Raw genomic sequence first — 19,639 nt, forward strand, 5'->3', positions numbered from 1 at the left:
GTAAATTAAACCTCATCCTATTTTATTATGTTTTATGACATGCTGATCATTTTTCCCTTCTATGGAAACATCAAATTCACACTCTAACATGTACTTATGACTATTAGGAATTTTTACCGATTAAGCCCTTTTACTCGTTTTCACTTAAAACCGAGCAGCACAAGTTGTCTAGCATAATTTAAAACCTCATATTCTATCATAAAACACAAAAATACACAAATTTCACCTATGGGTATTTTTCCAAATATGAACCCTAGGTTGAATTATTGCTAGCATAAGTTAAATCGAGCTACCGGGATTCCAAAAACATAAAGAACATTAAAAACGGGGCTTGGAATATGGAGCTTGGAAGCTTGAAACAAACCCTAGCTATGGAGAACCCTTGACATTTATGCCTAATGAAGAAGATGGACAAAAATTGGCTTTTAATTTTTTTTAATTCATTTTAATAACTAAATGACCAAAATGCCCTTAATTAAAAACTATGGTGTTTTATCTTCCTTTAGGTATTTTTGTCCAAACTCGTATAATGGTATAATTACTATCCAAGGACCTTCACTTTAAAAACCCATTACTCACAAGTACTTAATACCTTTGTGAACTAGAACACACATTTTACAACTTTTGTAATTTGGTCCTAAATATCAAATTGGACCCTCTATCGATAATAGCAATGAATGTTCTTTTCTACACAACTTGCAACATCTATGTCTAGAGTGTTATGAATATTCTGTCAAGTATTCACTTGTATCAAACGATTCTAGATCCAGTATATTTAACCTTTTCAAAATTAAAAATACATCAATGAACACAGCATACGATCAGCTATGTCTAGAGCTTGCATGCATGTATTAAAATAGACATAAATCGAATGAAATAGTGCTATAGACAATCTCAAATCATGAGAACTAAAGATGATAAACATCCACCCAAATAACTCCAACTTAGAAAAGATTTTGTTCATGGGTGGAAAAGTAAACACCAAATTTAAATCATTCATCAACATTGAACGAAGTTAGAATAACAAAAATCTAGAAAACTAAAGGTAGAACTGTAGGATTTCTTGCCACACTCTAGTTTGTATTTTATCTCCCGATCGTACATGAATCCAGCATAGATGTCTCTTCCTCTTCTCATATTTGTATTCTACTCTCTATAGCTGCTACCTTTTCTTCTCTGAAATTTTCCAATGGAGTTTTTCTCTGTGTAGAAAGAGGATTGCTGTCACCAGTCTCTTTCTCACACAAATTCTCCTCCCCTATTTTCTTCTTCTTTATCATTCTTTTATTGGGTAGATTCGTCCCACCTCAGCAAACATTTTTCATTCCTTTTTTTAGGTTCGTTTTTCTGGTACACGTCCAACTAGCTGAGAGTGATGTGCATAGAGTGTTGAGTCATCTTTCCAGAATTTCCATGACAATTCTGTTGGCAATCAATCTTACCAATTACCACGGTAATGTTTCACTTCCCTTATTTTCCCTCTTTATCTTCTTGCTCTTCCTACACCTGTATTCACACAAAACCACACCTTTCCTTCCCAAGTGATAAAAGTTAAAAATAATAACCATTCTATCACAATGAAAACTTTGTTATGCAATGTTCTAAAAATATCCTAAAAATGCAAATATATTCACTTAATTACAATCAATTAATTCTATCTAGAAGCCTTAAATATAACTCTTTTGAAGAGTTATCAAAACTTATAAATTATATAAACTAAAAACTTAGCCGTCTTTTGTCCTTTTTGTACACGGTTCACATTCATCAATATGTAAGTAAATGATAGAAATTATTATACTATGTAACACCCCTCACCCATATTCAACACCGGAATAGGGTTACGGAGCATTACCAAACATATAATACAATTACACATACATTTTCTCATACATTTTCAATTTCATGCAAATATAAATCAACTACATTCATATCGTCCCTAATACGAGCCTACGAGGTCCAAATCATGCATTTAGGATGGTTCGGGACTAAACAATAACTTTAGAAACTTTTAGAACACTTAGAAAATTTTCTCAAAAAAGGGGACACGTGCCTGTGTGGCCCATCCGTGTCTCTCACACAGCCAAAGACACGCCCGTGTGGACATTTGAAATGGGAGCACATGGCTGTGTCCCAACTCGTGTCCTATGCCGTGTAACTCTCTGACTTGGGTCACACGGCCAATATACACGCCTAAGTCGCCAACCCTTGTGCCCTAAAAATGGCCACACACGTCCATATGCCAGGTCGTGTGCTAGACTGTGCCAAACCTGTAGGGTATACTGACTTATGCCATATGGCCAATCACACGCCCGTGTGCTAGGCCGTGTGGAGCATACCGACTTCATTTTAATCTTAACACCAGGGGATACACGGCCGGGTAACATAACCGTGTCTCACACACGGCTCAGACACACACTCGTGTCTCTGCCTATGTGGACAAAAATAGGCTATTTATCAAGCCATTTTGCCACCCAAACTTGCATATACCTACGCCACAACAATTGGCACCAAAACAAATCAAAAATAGTCATTCATACATCCTCAACCAAACATCATTTATTCCATTTCAAAACTAACAAATACCAAACTTATTGTCAACCATTTAGTTACCCTAATGACCAAATATCAACAATCATAACATAATCATCTTTAACCACATAACCAAGCCATATGCAGATAGATATATATACATAACCACATCAACCAAAATAAGCCAATTCTCATGGCTATATACAAACCAAAACATTTAACATTTACAAGCCATTTCAAATGAACAAAATCATTACCAAGACATAACCAAATAACCATGATCCTATACATGCCATATAACCAAAATATAAACTAAAAAGTACCAATGTGATAGTTGGATAGTGTGACGAAGTCTTCGACGATCCTTGATTCCGAGCTAGCTTTGAAATCACTATAAAACACGGTAAAATAAACAAAGTAATCTTTACAGCTTAGTAAGCTCGTTGAAATAAACTCAATTTAATCATAAATACACAAATCAACAAATTAAATATATCAAGATGTAGCTCATAATAACTAACAAACCGTTCACATCTTTAATCATAAGAATATATGCAAACTTCACAATTTCTTCGATTTAAAGCTTATACAGTTCATGTACATACCTGTACCATCTCGTATCAATCTCATACTTAGCCACGTCTTTCATTTACCCGTTGAACCATTTGCAATAATACAGGAGACTCGAGAATCTCGCACCCAAAGTGCCAATAAACATATATAGCCGAAGCTATCACAATATCATATCTGAATAATGCTCACTCTCGAGCTATCAACAGGCTTGCTCACACAAGCTATGGGTCAAGTCGTAGCTATATGGTGCTGCTCACACAGGCTATCAAGTAACCGAAACACATGCCAGTATACTTAGCAATTGGTAGGAAGTACAGGACCAGCACCCAGATCACAATATCACAATAACCCCTAATGACACGTCATTCGTATCCTAATCTATTCCTAAGGTTCAACTGAGATTTTCACGTTTGTCAAATCATCGCTGAACATGTCCATAGTCTCGTATTCACAGTTATGCAATATCAAAGCATTTAAAATACATTTATAATGAACTTTATTACATACAAACTTACCTCGATTCACAAAAACTGTGAAATAAGTTGATTAGTCGAGTATTTTGTTTTTCCCCAAATCTAAATTTGAACTTCATTTTTCTTGATCTATATAATATCAAATTTAGCTTATTTAATAATCTTTCTATTCAATTTAATCCAAAATACTCATTAGAGAATTTTACACTTTTGCCCCAAGTATTTCACAACTTTTACAATTTAGTCCTTATTTCATAACATTACAAATTCATGCAATTTCACCCGAACCCATGCTAGATGAATTTCAATTAGGTCCCTAGCAGTCTATATTTTTCATTTATTTCACATTTTAACGACAAAGTTTCCACATTAAGAATTTAATCCCTAATTTACATTTTCACTTAAAATCACTTAATAAAACTTGTGTAACTATCATCAAACATTCATAATCTATCATCAATCACTAAAATACATGCTTATTCAACAATGGCAACATCCTCAATCTTTAACAATTTTGTAAAATAGTCCCTGGACTAGCTAGACCTAGTTGCAACGATCTAAAAAACACATAAATCATTAAAAAGGGACGAAAACAAACTGACAATTGAACAATGCAATGACTGAACCCTAAATGGCTTCCATAGCTTCTTTTTTTTTTTTTCGGTGGAAATAAAGAAAAGATGATGATACCATATGTTTTTTTCATTATTTTACTTAAGTTATCTACAAATTACTATTTTAACCTTAATGTATAACATTTAATATTCACATAGCCATGTCCATCTTTGTCCACTTACTTTAATAATGGTCTAATTACAACTTAAGGACTTCCACTATTTAATTTCATGGAAAATACCTTTAACTATTAGAACAACACTTTTGCACTTTATGAAATTTAATCATTTTTATCGAATTGAACACTTAAACAATAAAATTTCTTAACAAAAATTTCACACAAACATATTATCATGCTGTAGACGTTAAAATAATAATGAAATAATTATTTTGACTTTGGATTTGTGGTTTCAAAACCACTATTCTGATTTGACTAAAAACAAGCTGTTACAATTCTCCCCCTTTAGGGATTTTTGTCCTTGAAAATCTTACCATTGAATAGGTTAGGGTACTATTTTCTCATAGCTTCTTCGGGTTCCCACATGGCTTCTTCAAAACCGTGCCATTGCTAAAGTACTTTCACTAAAGCTATAATTTTATTTCTCAATTGTTTAACCACTCGAGCTAAAATTCTGATCAGTTCTTCTTTGTATGCCATGTCGGGTTAAATTTCAATCTCTGACGGGGAAATTACATGCGATAGATCTGATCAATACCGGCGCAACATCGACACATGAAACACATTGTGAATTATCTCTAATTCTAACGATAATGCTAACCGATATGCCACTGGCCCTATTCGTTCAATAATCTGATATGGTCTGATGAATCCCAGACTCAACTTGCCTCTGTGACCAAATCGAAGAATTTTCTTCCACAGGGATACTTTCAGAAATATTTTGTCACAAATTTAAAATTCAATGTCTTTTCGTTTCAAATCCACGTACGATTTTTATCGATCTAAAGCTGCTTTTAGACTGTCACGAATTACTTTCACTTTCTTTTCAGTCTCTCTAATCAAATCAACCTCATAAACCTTTTTCTCATTAAGCTTGGTCCAGTAGAATGGAGTTTGACTTTTGATACCATACAATGCTTCATATGGTGCCATTTTTATGCTCGATTGAAAGTTGTTGTTATATGCGAATTCAACTAACGATAAATATTTCTCCTAATTCCCTTTAAACTCTAAAACACAACAACAAAGCATATCTTCAAGAATTTATTTTACTCTCTCAGACTGACCATCAATTTACAGATGAAATATGGTACTAAAATTCAACCTCGTACCTAAAGCTTCTTGCAATTTCTTCCGAAATCGCGAAGTAAACCTCGAATTTCTATCTGAAATAATAGAAACTAGCACCCCATGCAATGTAAAGATCTTAGAAATGTACAATTCAACCAATCTATCAAAGGAATAATTTGTATGTACCAAAATGAAATGTGTCGGTTTTGTTAGTAAATCAACGACAATCCAAATAACATCTTTCTTTTTCTGAGACAGGGGCAATCCCTATACGAAATCCATCGTAACTCTATCACATCTCCACTCAGGTATCATCACTGGTTGTAACAATCCCGAAGGTACTTTATGTTCAGCTTTAACTTGTTGACAAACCAAGAATTTCGATACAAACTTTCAAATGTCTCGTTTCATGCCTGACCACCAATACAACTGTTTCAAATTATTGTACATTTTAGTACTTCCCGGGTGAACAGATAAACATTCACTGTCTGTTTCATTCAAAATTTTTTGTATAAGCTCTGGATCTCTCGGTATGCAAACTCTACCTCGGAACAATAAGAAATCATCGGATCCCATATGATAGTTTGAATCTCTAGTCGACACACATTGCATTCTTTTGGCTTGCAAATCATTATTACACTTCTGAGCTTCACAAATTTGTTGAAGGAAAAATCGGTTTAGCATTCAACTCTGCTAGAATCGAACCATCATTAGATAAAGATAACTATGTATTCATCGCTCTCAAAACAAATAAAGACTTTCTACTCAGAGCATCTGTAACACCCCTAACCCGTATTCGCTAAAACAGGGTTGTAGAACATTATCAGAACTTTCAGAACATTTACAAATAAATCACGTCAATCACTATTTTTTTTCCAAGATTATTCATAATGTCCATTAAAAGGACCTTCAAGGTCCAATACGAGCATTAGAATCGAGTCGGACCTTAATCAGAGATTCTAAGAAGTTTTCGCCAAAATTTTAAAAATTTCCCAAGTTACAGGGTAACACTCCCATGTGACCCTGGGACACACCTGTGCTGCGGGCCTTGTTCGTACCTGTGTACTGTCTGACTTATGCACATAACCATGCCACACACCCATGTGCTAGGCCGTGTGATTAATTAAATTCTTTGAAATTAGGGCAGGTTTCACATGGCCAAGACACACGCTTGTATAGCACACACGGCTGAGACACATGCCTGTGTCTCTACGCATGTGATCAATTCTGAGCATTCTATTTTCTCAAATTTAAGGTGTAGGGGACACACGGCCTAACCACACGCCCATGTACCAGGCCGTGTGTCACACACGGTCTAGACACACGCCTGGGTGGACAAAATAAAGCCACTCCTAGCTTCATTTCTCACCCAAAATCATACCAAATTCCTGCACCAAACTTACATCCAAATACCAACCAGCCCAAGCATTAAATTCAAGCAATTTATAACATCTAACATTATATATTGTTACATGTATTTATGCTTAAATCTTACCTTTCTAAATCAATAAATAAGAAACACTTATGTTATCTTCATAAAGTAAACCTAAATACATATATATACATGTACCAAAACCTAATCATCACTAGTTGTTCCAATGGCTAGGTTACAATAATCATTTACATTTACATGCCAATGTGACCAATATAACCTATACATGCCATTGTAATCATATTTGCTTTACCATATTGTACTAACATAGGCCATTGGAGAGTGTAAGTGATCTCCACCAAGCTTCCAATCCAACGAGCTTCTGATTTACTCTAAAATAGGGAAATAAAACTAAGTAAGCATAAAATGCATTGTAAGTTCATATAACATGGTATTTAACTTACCATTCATTCTATTTTGAGGTAACTATGTAAGGCATATTAAATCAATTTGACCTCAAGCCCTACACACATCCTCATTGCCCTTATTAGTCATATATTTCATAATAACATCAAAACATATATGGTCTCAACAACAATCAAGTTTCCATGCACATGTGCTTACCACAATATGTATTCATTTAACATGTATAAATCATCTCTTTATATTACAAGTATAATTTCATAATATTTCATATCAAAACTTTACCCATATTATTCAGAATATCAAGGTCTATAACACCCCGTACCCGAGTCCGTTACCGGAATCGAACACAAGGTGCACACAAACTTAGTTTAACTATCTTCACAGTCCATTTAGAAATTTCCAGACAAGCTGGTTACTGCATCAGTGTCGCCTTAAAAATAATATCTTGAGTTTCAAAGCTCGAAAATTTGTTTCGTAATTTTTCCCTGAAACTAGACTCATATTTCAATCTAAAGATTTTTTTCTAGAATTTTTGGTCAAGCCAATTAGTACAGTTTATTAGTTAAAGTCTCCCCTGTTGCAGGGATCAACTACACTGACCTTTGTGCGTTACGAATTGGATATCTCCCTGTACAGGGCTTAAATACTGATGTCGTTTATTTCTATAGAAACTAGACTCAGAGTGGAATCTATACATATATGGCATGACTCCTAATTATCTCTGGTTAATTTACAATGAATTTTTAAAGTCGGAACAGGGGATCCAGAAACCGTTCTGGCCCTGTTTCACGAGAACTTTAATATCTCTTAACATATAATTCATATGACCATTTCGTTTCTTCCATATGAAAGTAGATTCATCAAGGTTCATTTACATAATTTATTCACTATTTAATTCCATTCCTAAAATTTTTAGTGATTTTTCAAATCCACACCACTGCTGCTGTCAGAATCTGTTTTTCAGGTAAACCTTACCTATTTCGTGGTTTCTATGGACCAACTAGAGTTTTGTCATACATAGGTCCACATATAATCATTTTTAGCCATTCCAATGGCTGATCATTTTCTCACACTTCCATTCAGTCCGTAGTCACATCATAAAACCATACATATATACATAAGCACAAATGGTCTAATGCCATACTCCACTTTTACGAGCCATTTTCGCATGGTCGTACACACATACATCACAAAAGTACTTAAAACGCAACAAAAGGGTAGTCCTATACATGCCATTTCAAAGCTCAACCAAAATTGTACCAAAAGGGGGCTTTGATAGTGTGGATGACTTCGACTTCGTTGATCCCGAATCCGATAGCTAACGAGCGAAACCTATAAAACAGAGAGCCAAAGCAACGGGGTAAGCATTTTAATGCTTAGTAAGTCTCAAGCAATGAAATCAGCTTTGACTAACGTATTACATTCACATGGCTAAATGAATCACTTTATTAATACACATTCCCATAATCATACTTATTTCACATTACCGACCCTTATGTTCATACACAAAAGAACAACTTAGCCAAAGGCCGGTAGCTCGTTTATCAACGGCGCATACTTACTTGTAAGGGACTCAACTAATTCAAGCACATACAAACATACCTCATTGCTGGAATTTTCACAAGTGTATAAACTGAAATTTTTACAGCAAGATTGCTCACTTCGAATCACGTACCTTGGATTTAACCGGATATAGCGACTCGCTCGATTGTCTTGGGACCTAGCCGGTTATAGTGATTCATACGATTGCCTTCGGTCTTAACCCGGATTTGGTAACTTGCACAAATGCCTTGGTCTTAGCCGGATATAACAACTTCGACGAATGCCTTGGTCTTAGCCCGGATATAATTACTAGCATAATTGCCTTGGGACTTAGCCCGGATATCATTCCAATGTTCATTTACACATATATCAATAATCAAGACACATCCATAATTCATTTTCGTTACTAAGGCTCTAACACAAAATATTTATCAAACCTTTACAATTCGGCTCAATAGCCACACACACAAGGAGCATGATTTCAATATAATTCAAGTAGGGTCATTACTCAAGACTTACCTTGGATGTTGTGGAGCGATTTCGACGGCTACTCGACTACTTTTTCCTTCCCTTTATCGGATTTAGCTCCCTTTGCTCTTGAGCTTAATTTGACAAATAAATCGATTTAATCATTTGAGCATCGAAGAGGAATTCAAGGTACTTAGTCAATATATATACTCATTAGGCATCAAAGTCGCATATGTACGAAATCATGAATCGAACTCAACACATTAGTTAATATTCCTCTTAGCCGAATTTTCTAAGCCAAGAATAGGCATCAATATGCTTGCCTCTAACCGAATGCATGCACACCAATTTCCCTCATGTGGCCGAATATACATGTCCATGTTGAGGCCAATTATACACTTAATACCACACAAAAACAGCATACATTTTACTACTAGCGCATTACATATCATAGCTCAATACACCTCTCTCATTTACTTCATAACCAAACATCATCACAAGCAAATATACACTTGAAATAGTATATATGTCATACCAATACATCATGTGCAAACATATATTCATGTAGGTGCAAGGGCCAATTCTCAAGTGGCTTATATCCAAATATACACACATATCCAAAGCTTAAATCTTACTTACCATGCAACATGCATGAATCATACTTATGGATATACCATGGCGAATACCACAAAACCATAATTTTGGTCATGATTAAACAAAGAACTTAGTATCTCCTTCAAAAATGCTAAAAGAAAATCTAAGAGTCCTCAATCCCCATCACATGTTTCATTATCAAGCTTGATATTTAGCATGCAATGGCATTAACACCATATTCACTTTGGCGAATTTCATTCCCGTGACATAGCAAAGATTTGAACCATGGGCTAACAAGAACATCAAGCTAGCAACTAAAAACATGCATGAATCTCATGGCACAACCTCAAACATACCTTAATCTTGATGCAAGTATAGCCAACCTCTTCCTAATCCTCTTCCAAACCAAACATGAAGCAAAATTCCTTCCTTCCTCTAGTATTTTCGGTCAAGGGAGAAAAATGGATGAACAAATTTTTTCTTCTCTTTTCCTCAATACACTGCAAGGGGTTTCACTCACACACACACATTTTTTTTCTTTCTTTATCACCCATACTTATTTGTTTATTGTTTCTCCCTAATGCACCAACAAAACATGTTTCATGACATGTTTAGCCCATACACCCTTGTCATGGCCGGCCATTAGCTAATAAATGGGAAGTTGACATGCAAACCCTCATTTTGCATGCATGATCAACTAGTCATTACACATTTCCCCTCATACTTTTAAAGTTTACTACTAGGTCCTTTCTAGTGAAATTCACATTTATAACTCTAAATTAAAGCATCAAAAATGTCACACATGAGTTAACACATATTATAGGCATCAAAATAAATATCAATTTATTTTTATGCCTCGGTTTTGTGGTTCCGAAACCACATTTCGACTAGGGTCGTTTTAAGGCTGTCACAAGGTCACTATTAGTACACTTAAGGTGTACAAGTCTATAATCAAGGATATTCATACTCATCAAATAAATTTCATGTACAATATCATCATTTCATATTTCCATATGTTAATTATCACGTATCGTCATTTTCATGTATTTCTAGCCGATATGTGTAATAACTCATTTCTTATTCATATCTTCTCATGTCAAGAACTTTTACATGTTGAATTTATCTGAAATATCGATGGATACACAAGTTGTACAATCATGGTGTACAAATCAGGATTCATCAGTTCATATTCAATGGTACCCATAAGGTACTATTTCAGGGAGTACACTCTCAAGCCACACATGTATACAACAATATTACCAGTCCAAGCTAAATCCTTTTTGTGACATATGCTCTAAGGAGCTTGATCTGGATTACCTGTCCAGGCTAAATCCAATCCATAACATATGATTGAGAGGACTTATATCAGGATTACCCATCCGGGCTAAATCCTTTCTGTAATGAGGCCAATAGGATTACTCGTCCGACCTAAATCCCATCAGCAACAAATGCAGGACCTCATTCATTTTGAGAAATTACATATCCATTCCATTTATTCAAACGAGATTTATCACTTTCAAGCATTTCCTGGCATGTGACTATTTCATACATCTATAACATTCATATAATTCAAATGATCACATTCCACATTCATTTCAAGCATAAAAGTAACATTTTTATCGTTTATCCTTTATCAGTAATTATCGTTGATCGGGGTTTATCAGGTATATTTTCAATGCCATATACATATATGATATTTATACAATTCACAAACAAAACATCTAATTCAAGCATATAAAATACACAATTTAGTTACACGAACTTACCAGAATGTTCGTATACGTAAAATCTACTAATCCGACATTTTCCTCTTTCCTCGTTCTAGCTCCGAATTTGGTCTATCCGGATCTATACGAGTAAATTTTACATCAATTTATCACATTTCATATTCAAGTGAACTCAATTTACATCCTAGGCAAAATCACGATTTTGTCGCTAACTTTTCCATAAATTTCGATTTTGTCCCTAGGCTCGTAAAATGAAATTTGTGCAATTTACTCCCTATTCCAAACCTAACCGAAATTTCAATATAGAATTTATAGCACATATATTCTATAAAATTCAATTTTTTTCTTCAATTTTCACAAATTTACATTTTAGTCCCTAAATCACGTTTTCATCAAAAATCACTTTGTAAAAGTTGTTTATCAATCAACAACCTTTCATTTTCTACCATAAATTTCAAATTTTCAGCATATTCATCCATGACCTAATTTCCATACTTTGACAACTTCTCAAATTGATCGCCCAAATAGATAGATTAAACTATCCCGATTTCAAACATATCAAAATTACTAAAAATGGGATAAGAAAACTTATTCAATTTCGCCAAGAAAGTTTCTTCTCTCTCTCCTAGGGTTTCCATGGAATATTTTGGGGAATATGATGATAAAAATAGTTTTTATTTCTATTTAATTAATTTATCATCTTTAATAATTTTGATTTCCAATTTAGTCCTTAGCTACTAGAATTCAATTTTTGCATTTTATGTGATTTGGTCCTTTCCGTAATTAAACACATAATTAGTAAAATTTTCTTATCAAACTTTTCACATGATATTTCTAACATATTACAGACCATGTAATAAAATAAAAATAAATTTTGTTTTCGGATTGGATTTGTGGTCCCGAAACCACTGTTCCGATTTAACTGAAAAATGGGCTGTTACAACATCCGCGATGTAACACCCCTTACCCGTATCTGACACCGAAGCAGGGTACGAGGTATTACCGAACTTGAGTACTTGTAATCATTTAAAACCGAGACATAAAATTTCATCAAATTTTAAACTTTTCAAACATATATCATTTGTCCCTTAAAAGGGCCTACGAGGCCCAAAACAATCATTGAAATTGGTTCGGGAACAAACCAAAATCTTTCAGACACTTAGAAAATTTTTCCACCAAAGTAGGGTTACACGCCCGTGTGGCATGTGACACGACCGTGTGAGTAGACCGTGTGGTCTTCACATGCCCATGTTTGGACCCCGTGTAAAAATTAGCTAGCTAGTGACTTGCTCACAAGGCTAGACCACACACCCGTGTGGAGGCCGTGTTCTTCACATGGCTGAGACACACGGGCGTGTCTCAAGCCCATGTGTATCACATTAGGCTACTGTCCAAAACAGTTTTATTGCTATTTCACTCTTTCACACTTTCTTTGTATTAACCTCATTTTAACATACATATCACAAATCATTTTCACCACATTTCATACATACAAGTATAGGCCCATGATCACAAGGTCACCATAAAATCATCCTCATGTATAACTTACTTGTTTATAACCTTACCACATCCCAGTCACTTAATGAACATATCATTCACATAACCAAGTTCCTGCACTTATTCATCACAAAACTCCCAAAGTAGTACATAGTAAGTCTCCCGTTGAACACTTCAGATCAACCCTCGATACTTGGTGGTTTCACCACATAGCTCCACCCATCATATAGTTCGGTTCTCTTGTACACATGGTGAACACTTATTACCACCCATGTGACCTAGCCAATTTATCTTGTAGTTCTCTTGTCTACATGGTTTCCTTCACCTGGAACCACGCATGCGACCTAGCTTCATATATCCCGTAGCTCTCTTGTCTACATGGTGTACACATGGTATCACCCATGCGACCTAGCTACATCATAATGTCTCGTAGCTCTCTTGTACACATGATGTGCACTCAGCACCATACATGTGACCTAGCTACATACCATCTGTATCATCCAATCTTTCTGAAGGTTCAACCCGGATTTCTCTCTCTTTTCCAACAATTTCACCAATCAAGTAATTATCAACAAACATATTTCCAATATTATTATAAAATATCATAATACAAGTAAAATTGATGTATTACTTACATATAAAGTTACATCTCATTTAATATCAAGGAAATAACATTAAATTACACATTGCATTATTAAAAATCATATGAACTTACAATTGCTCATAATATCCATAATCATAGAAATCACATTTATGTATGATAATTCAATGCACTTCGTGTACCATAGACATATTTTTAAATCAATTCATAAACTTGGCACCATAAACATTTAATTTAACATAATTCAATTAATTCACTAAATTTAACTTTCAAATATGAATTACAACATTATTGCAGTATTATTATCATAACAACTTACCTCAAATGCTGAACGGCTAACTTTCCTGACTTAGCACACAACTTTGTTCTTCCCCGATCTTAATCCAAAATTTCATGTTTTCTTGATCTAACATATAAAATAACACTTATTTAACACATTTTATCAACACACTATCCAATTCAATTCATATATCAAATTTTGGAAAATTTACAATTATGCACCCTAACTTTTCAAAAATTACACTTTTACCCCTAGACTCGTAAAATAATTTTTATTCAATTTCTATAAGGTTTAAGACATGCTGAACATTGTTATCTTCTATGAAAACTCCAAATTTTCACTAATTCACACACTTATGACCAATTTATAACTTTTACAATTTAACCCCTTTTTGACATTTTACCGAAATTCATCGAATAAAACTCGTATTTAACACATCAAACATTCATTATCTACTATAAATCATCAAAACACAACCATATCATGAATGGGTAAATTATTAAACTCTAATTTCTCTTTAATCAATTGGTAGAAATAGAAAATTTAAGCTTTGGGGATCTCAAAAATACGAAAATCATTAAAAACGGGACAAAAACCGTACCTATATAAGCCATAGAAGCTTAGCCGAATGGAGCTCATCCATGACTGCCATTTTTGGTTCTTTCCCACGGTTGAAGAAGAAAGAATGAAAAAAAAATGATAGCTTTTATCATTTTTGTCTTATTAGGTCATTTTAATTAATTTACAAAATTACACTTTTTATTTCAACCAAATTTCAAAAATACCAAACAAATATCCATCCACTAACTTATTAAAGGATTAATTATCACATAAGGACTTTCAATTTAAAACTCATAACAATTAGGCACCTCATATATAAAGAACTCAATTTTTATACTTTTTACAATTTAGTCCTTTTGACTAAATTGAGTGCCCGAACGTTAAAATTTTCGAACGAAATTTTTAAGAAATATTTCCATAAATTTATAAACTATAAAAATATAATAAAAATAAAATTTTTCTAGTCAAGTTTGTGGTCCCGAAACCACTGTTCCGACTAGACCCAATTTTGGGCTGTTACACGCGACTACATTCACTTTCCCCGGATGATAATCAATCACTAACTCATAGTCTTTCAATAACTCGACCACCTTCACTGATGCAAATTTAGATCTTTTTGAGTCATTATATACTTTGAACTTTTGTGATCGGTAAAGATGTGACACTTGTTGCCATACAAATGATGTCACCAAATTTTCAATGAAAATACAATAGTGACTAACACTAAATCATGTGTCAGATGATTCTGTTCATGCGATTTCAACTATCTGGAGGCATAAGCTATCATTTTTCCCTCTTGCATCAAAACACAACCCAAATCGTTCAATGACGCATCGCTGAATATCACAAACTCTTTACCCGACTTAGGTTGAACTAACACTGGTGCCTCAGTTAACAATGTTTTCAACTATTCAAAACTCCGTTGACATTTATCGGACCACTCAGATTTCACATCTTTTTGTAAAAATCTTGTCATAGGTGTAGCAATCATTGAGAACCCTTTAACAAAACGTTGATAGTAGCTAGCTAATCCAAGAAAACTTCTGACTTCAGATACATTTCTCCGAGGTTTCTAGGCAACAACTGCAAAAATCTTGCTCGGATCAACTCGTATACCTTCCACTGATACAATACGTTCCAAAAATATGACCTCTCGAAGCCAAAACTCGCATTTACTAAATTTAGAAACAATTGCTTATCTCTCAATGTTTTTAGCACAATCCTCAAATGCTTGGCATGCTCAGACTCATCTCGAGAATAGATCAGAATGTCGTCAATGAATACAATAACAAATCTGTCTAAATAGGTCTAAAAATCTGATTAATCAAATCCATAAAAATTGCAGGAGTATTAGTTAATCTGAAAGGCATAAAAAGAAATTCATAGTACCCGTACCTTGTTCTGAACGCAGTTTTTGGCACATCTGAATCTTTAACTCGCTACTGATAATAGCCAGATATCAAATCAATCTTTAAGAATACTATTGCCCCTTTCAACTGATCAAACATGCCATCTAGTGTCGGAAATGGATATTGGTTCTTTATCGTAACCTTGTTGAGTTCTCGATAGTCAATACACTTTCTCATTGATCCGTCTTTCTTCTTTACAAACAATACTGGTGCACCCCAGGGCAAAAAACTAGGTCATGCAAAATCTCTATCTGTTAACTCTTGCAATTGGTTTTTCAATTCTTTCAATTCTGTCAGAGCCATTCTATATGGAGATATAGATATCGGTGATGTTCTCGACACAAATTCAATAGCAAATTCAACCTCTTACTGGTGGCAACCCTAGTAACTCTTTTGGAAACACATCCGAATACTCACAAACTACTGGTGCTATTTCAATCTTTAGTTCAGACACTTTTGTATCTAAAACATAAGCAAGATAAGCTTCGCAACCTTTTTTCACACATCTTTGAGTTGACATTACAGAAATCACAACAGGCAATTCACTCTACTGATCTGATTCAATTCAAATGATTTCACTATTCTGACATTTCAATTCAATAGTCTTTCATCTACAATTCACAACGGTGTCATGTATCATCAACCAATCCATACCCAGAAATACATCAAATTCATTAGAAGGTAGTAGCATCAAATCAGCTGGAAAACAATAACACCGAATCATTAAAAGACAGTTCTTGCAAACTTTATCAACTAGAACATACTTGCCTAAAGGGTTCGATACTTTAATGACAAACTCAGTAGACTTAATAGACAAACTCTTACTAGACACCAAGTTCATACAAATATACGAATGAGTTAATCCAGGATCAATCAAAGTAATCACACTAGTGTCATAAGGAGAGAATGTACCGATAATAACATCCGGTGATGACGCATCTTCACGAGCACGAATAACGTAAGCTCTAATAGGTGTTCTGGCCTCGGATCTCATAGCAAAGTACTTAGTCACTCCTCTACTTCAAGTCACATCCCCTGCATTTCTAGGTGGTCTCCCTCTAGTAATTTTGTTGCCCAGTATTGCATTCTGGAATTTTTCTTTCTCATCTAATTCGGGACAATCTCAAATGAAATGATCTTGCGAACCACATCTGAAACAAGCCCGGTCATTCATTCTACATTAGCCAGGATGTCGTCTTCCATATCGTTGACATTCAGATCTATTATTTCTCACACTGTCAACACTCGATACTAATGTAGCTTGAGCTTTAGGAATTGAGTATTGTTTTACATGATCTCTGTTTGAATATCCCACTGAAGCATTTGAACGACTATAAAAATCTCATGATTTCTTTGACGAAGATTGATATGGTTTATTCATCAATCTTCTCCTTGAATCTCTAGCCTCAAAATCAACTTTTCTCTTTTCTTTGCCAAGTTCTTCAGCTTTACAAGCTTTGTCAACTAGTACAACAAATTCTTTCAACTCTAGAATCCTAACTAACAATCTGATGTCTTCGTTTAACCTATCTTCAAATCTTTTACACATGATTGCCTCAGTGGAAACACATTCTCGAGCATATTTACTGAGTCTAAAAAACTCTCACTCGTATTTGGTTACAGACATGCAACCCTATTTTAGTTTAAGAAACTCTTTTCGCTTTTGATCAATGAACCATTAACTTATGTATTTCTTTCTGATACTAGGGTATTCCACCATTGATAGATTGTGTCCCTCAGAAGTAATACGACACACTTTAAACACTCAGTTGGCGTACACGAAAGTTCAGCAAAAACTCTGATAATGTTTTCAAGCCAAAACTTGGCTTGCTTAGGATCGTCATCCACATAAGTTCTAAACTCTTCGACTCCCTGTTTTCAAATATTATCAACTGGTGTTTTATTTAGTCGTAGAAATTCCACACCTGGAGGAACTATGGGAACTAGTTGGGGATTAGGTGGCGGTGGAGGTTGTTGAGCAGTAGGATTTCTTCTAATATACTCTGAAAAACACTCATTCATTATCTGGAAGAAGGCTTTTTTATCCTCTCCTCCCTGGCTACCCGATACGGGTCTAGACTCTAATTGCACTACTATGTGAATGGAGGCAGGCACATTACTTTCAACATCATCAGCTACAACTTGATTGGGATCCATTCGCTATATGAAAACACATTTCAAATTGTCAGAAGTCATCACACTATCACAGGTTATATATGGCATGTATAGCCAAACTCTTACATACGCTATGTTAGCCCTAGAATCAACTAAATCGTAGCTCTGATACCAATAAATGTAAATCCCCTCACCCATATTCAACACCAGAACAGGGTTGTGGAGCATTACTGAACATATAATACAATTACACTTACATTTTCTCATACATTTTCAATTTCATGCAAATATCAATCAACTACATTCATATCATCACTAATACGAGCCTACGAGGCCCAAATCAAACATTAGGGGTGGTTTGGGGCTAAATTGATAACTTTAGAAACTTTTAGAACACTTAGAAAATTCTTTCAAAAATAGAGGACACATGCCCATGTGGCCCGATCGTGTCTCTCACGTGGCCTAAGACATGTCCGTGCTGTAGGCCGTGTGGACATTCGAAATGGGAGCAAATGGCCGTGTCCCAGACCGTGTCCTACCTCATGTAACTCTCTGACTTGGGTCACAGGGCCAACACACACTCTCCTGTGGCCAACTTGTGTGCCCTAAAAATGGCCACACACACCCATGTGCCAAGCCGTGTGCTAGGCCATGCCAAACCTATAGGGTATATTGACTTATGCCACACGACCAATCATTTGCTCATGTGCTAGGCCGTGTAGAGCATACTAACTTGATTTTAATCTCAACACCAGGGGACACACAGTCGTGTAACATAACCATGTGTCACACACGGTTGAGACACACACCCGTGTCTCTGCTCGTCTAGACAAAAATAGGCTATTTACCAAGCCATTTTTCCACCCAAACTTGCATACACCTACACCACAACAATTGGCACCAAAACAAAGCATAAATAGTCATTCATACATCCTCAACCAGACATCATTTATTCAATTTCAAAACTAACACATACCAAACTTATTCTCAACCATTTAGTATCCCTAATGACCAAATATCAACAATCATAACATAATCATCTTTAACCACATAACCAAGCCATATGCACATAGATATATACATAACCACATCAACCAAAATAAGCCAACTCTCATGGTTGTATACAAACCAAAACATTTAAAATTTACAAGCCATTTCAAATGACCAAAATCATTATCAAGACAACCAAAATAATCATAATCCTATACATGTCGTATAACCAAAATATAAACTCAAAAGTACTAAAGTGATTGTTGGATAGTGTGACGAAGTCTCCGACGAATGCCGAATCTGAGCTAGCTTTAAAATCACTATAAAACACGGTAAAATAAACAAAGTAAGCTTTATATCTTAGTAAGCTCGTATGAAATAAACTCAATTTAATCATAAATACACAAATCAACAAATTGAATATATCAACATGTATCTCATAATAACTAACAAACCTTTCACATCTTTAATCATAAGATTATATGCAAACTTCACAATTTCTTCGACTTAAAGCTTATACGGTTCATGTACATACCTGTACCATCTCGTATCAATCGGTAACATGACATTTCTAACATATTACGGATCATGTAATTAAACACATAATGGGTAAAATTT

The sequence above is a fragment of the Gossypium arboreum genome, chromosome 6 (genome assembly GCF_025698485.1).
Source record: "Gossypium arboreum isolate Shixiya-1 chromosome 6, ASM2569848v2, whole genome shotgun sequence".
In the NCBI taxonomy this organism is placed as follows: Eukaryota; Viridiplantae; Streptophyta; class Magnoliopsida; order Malvales; family Malvaceae; genus Gossypium; species Gossypium arboreum.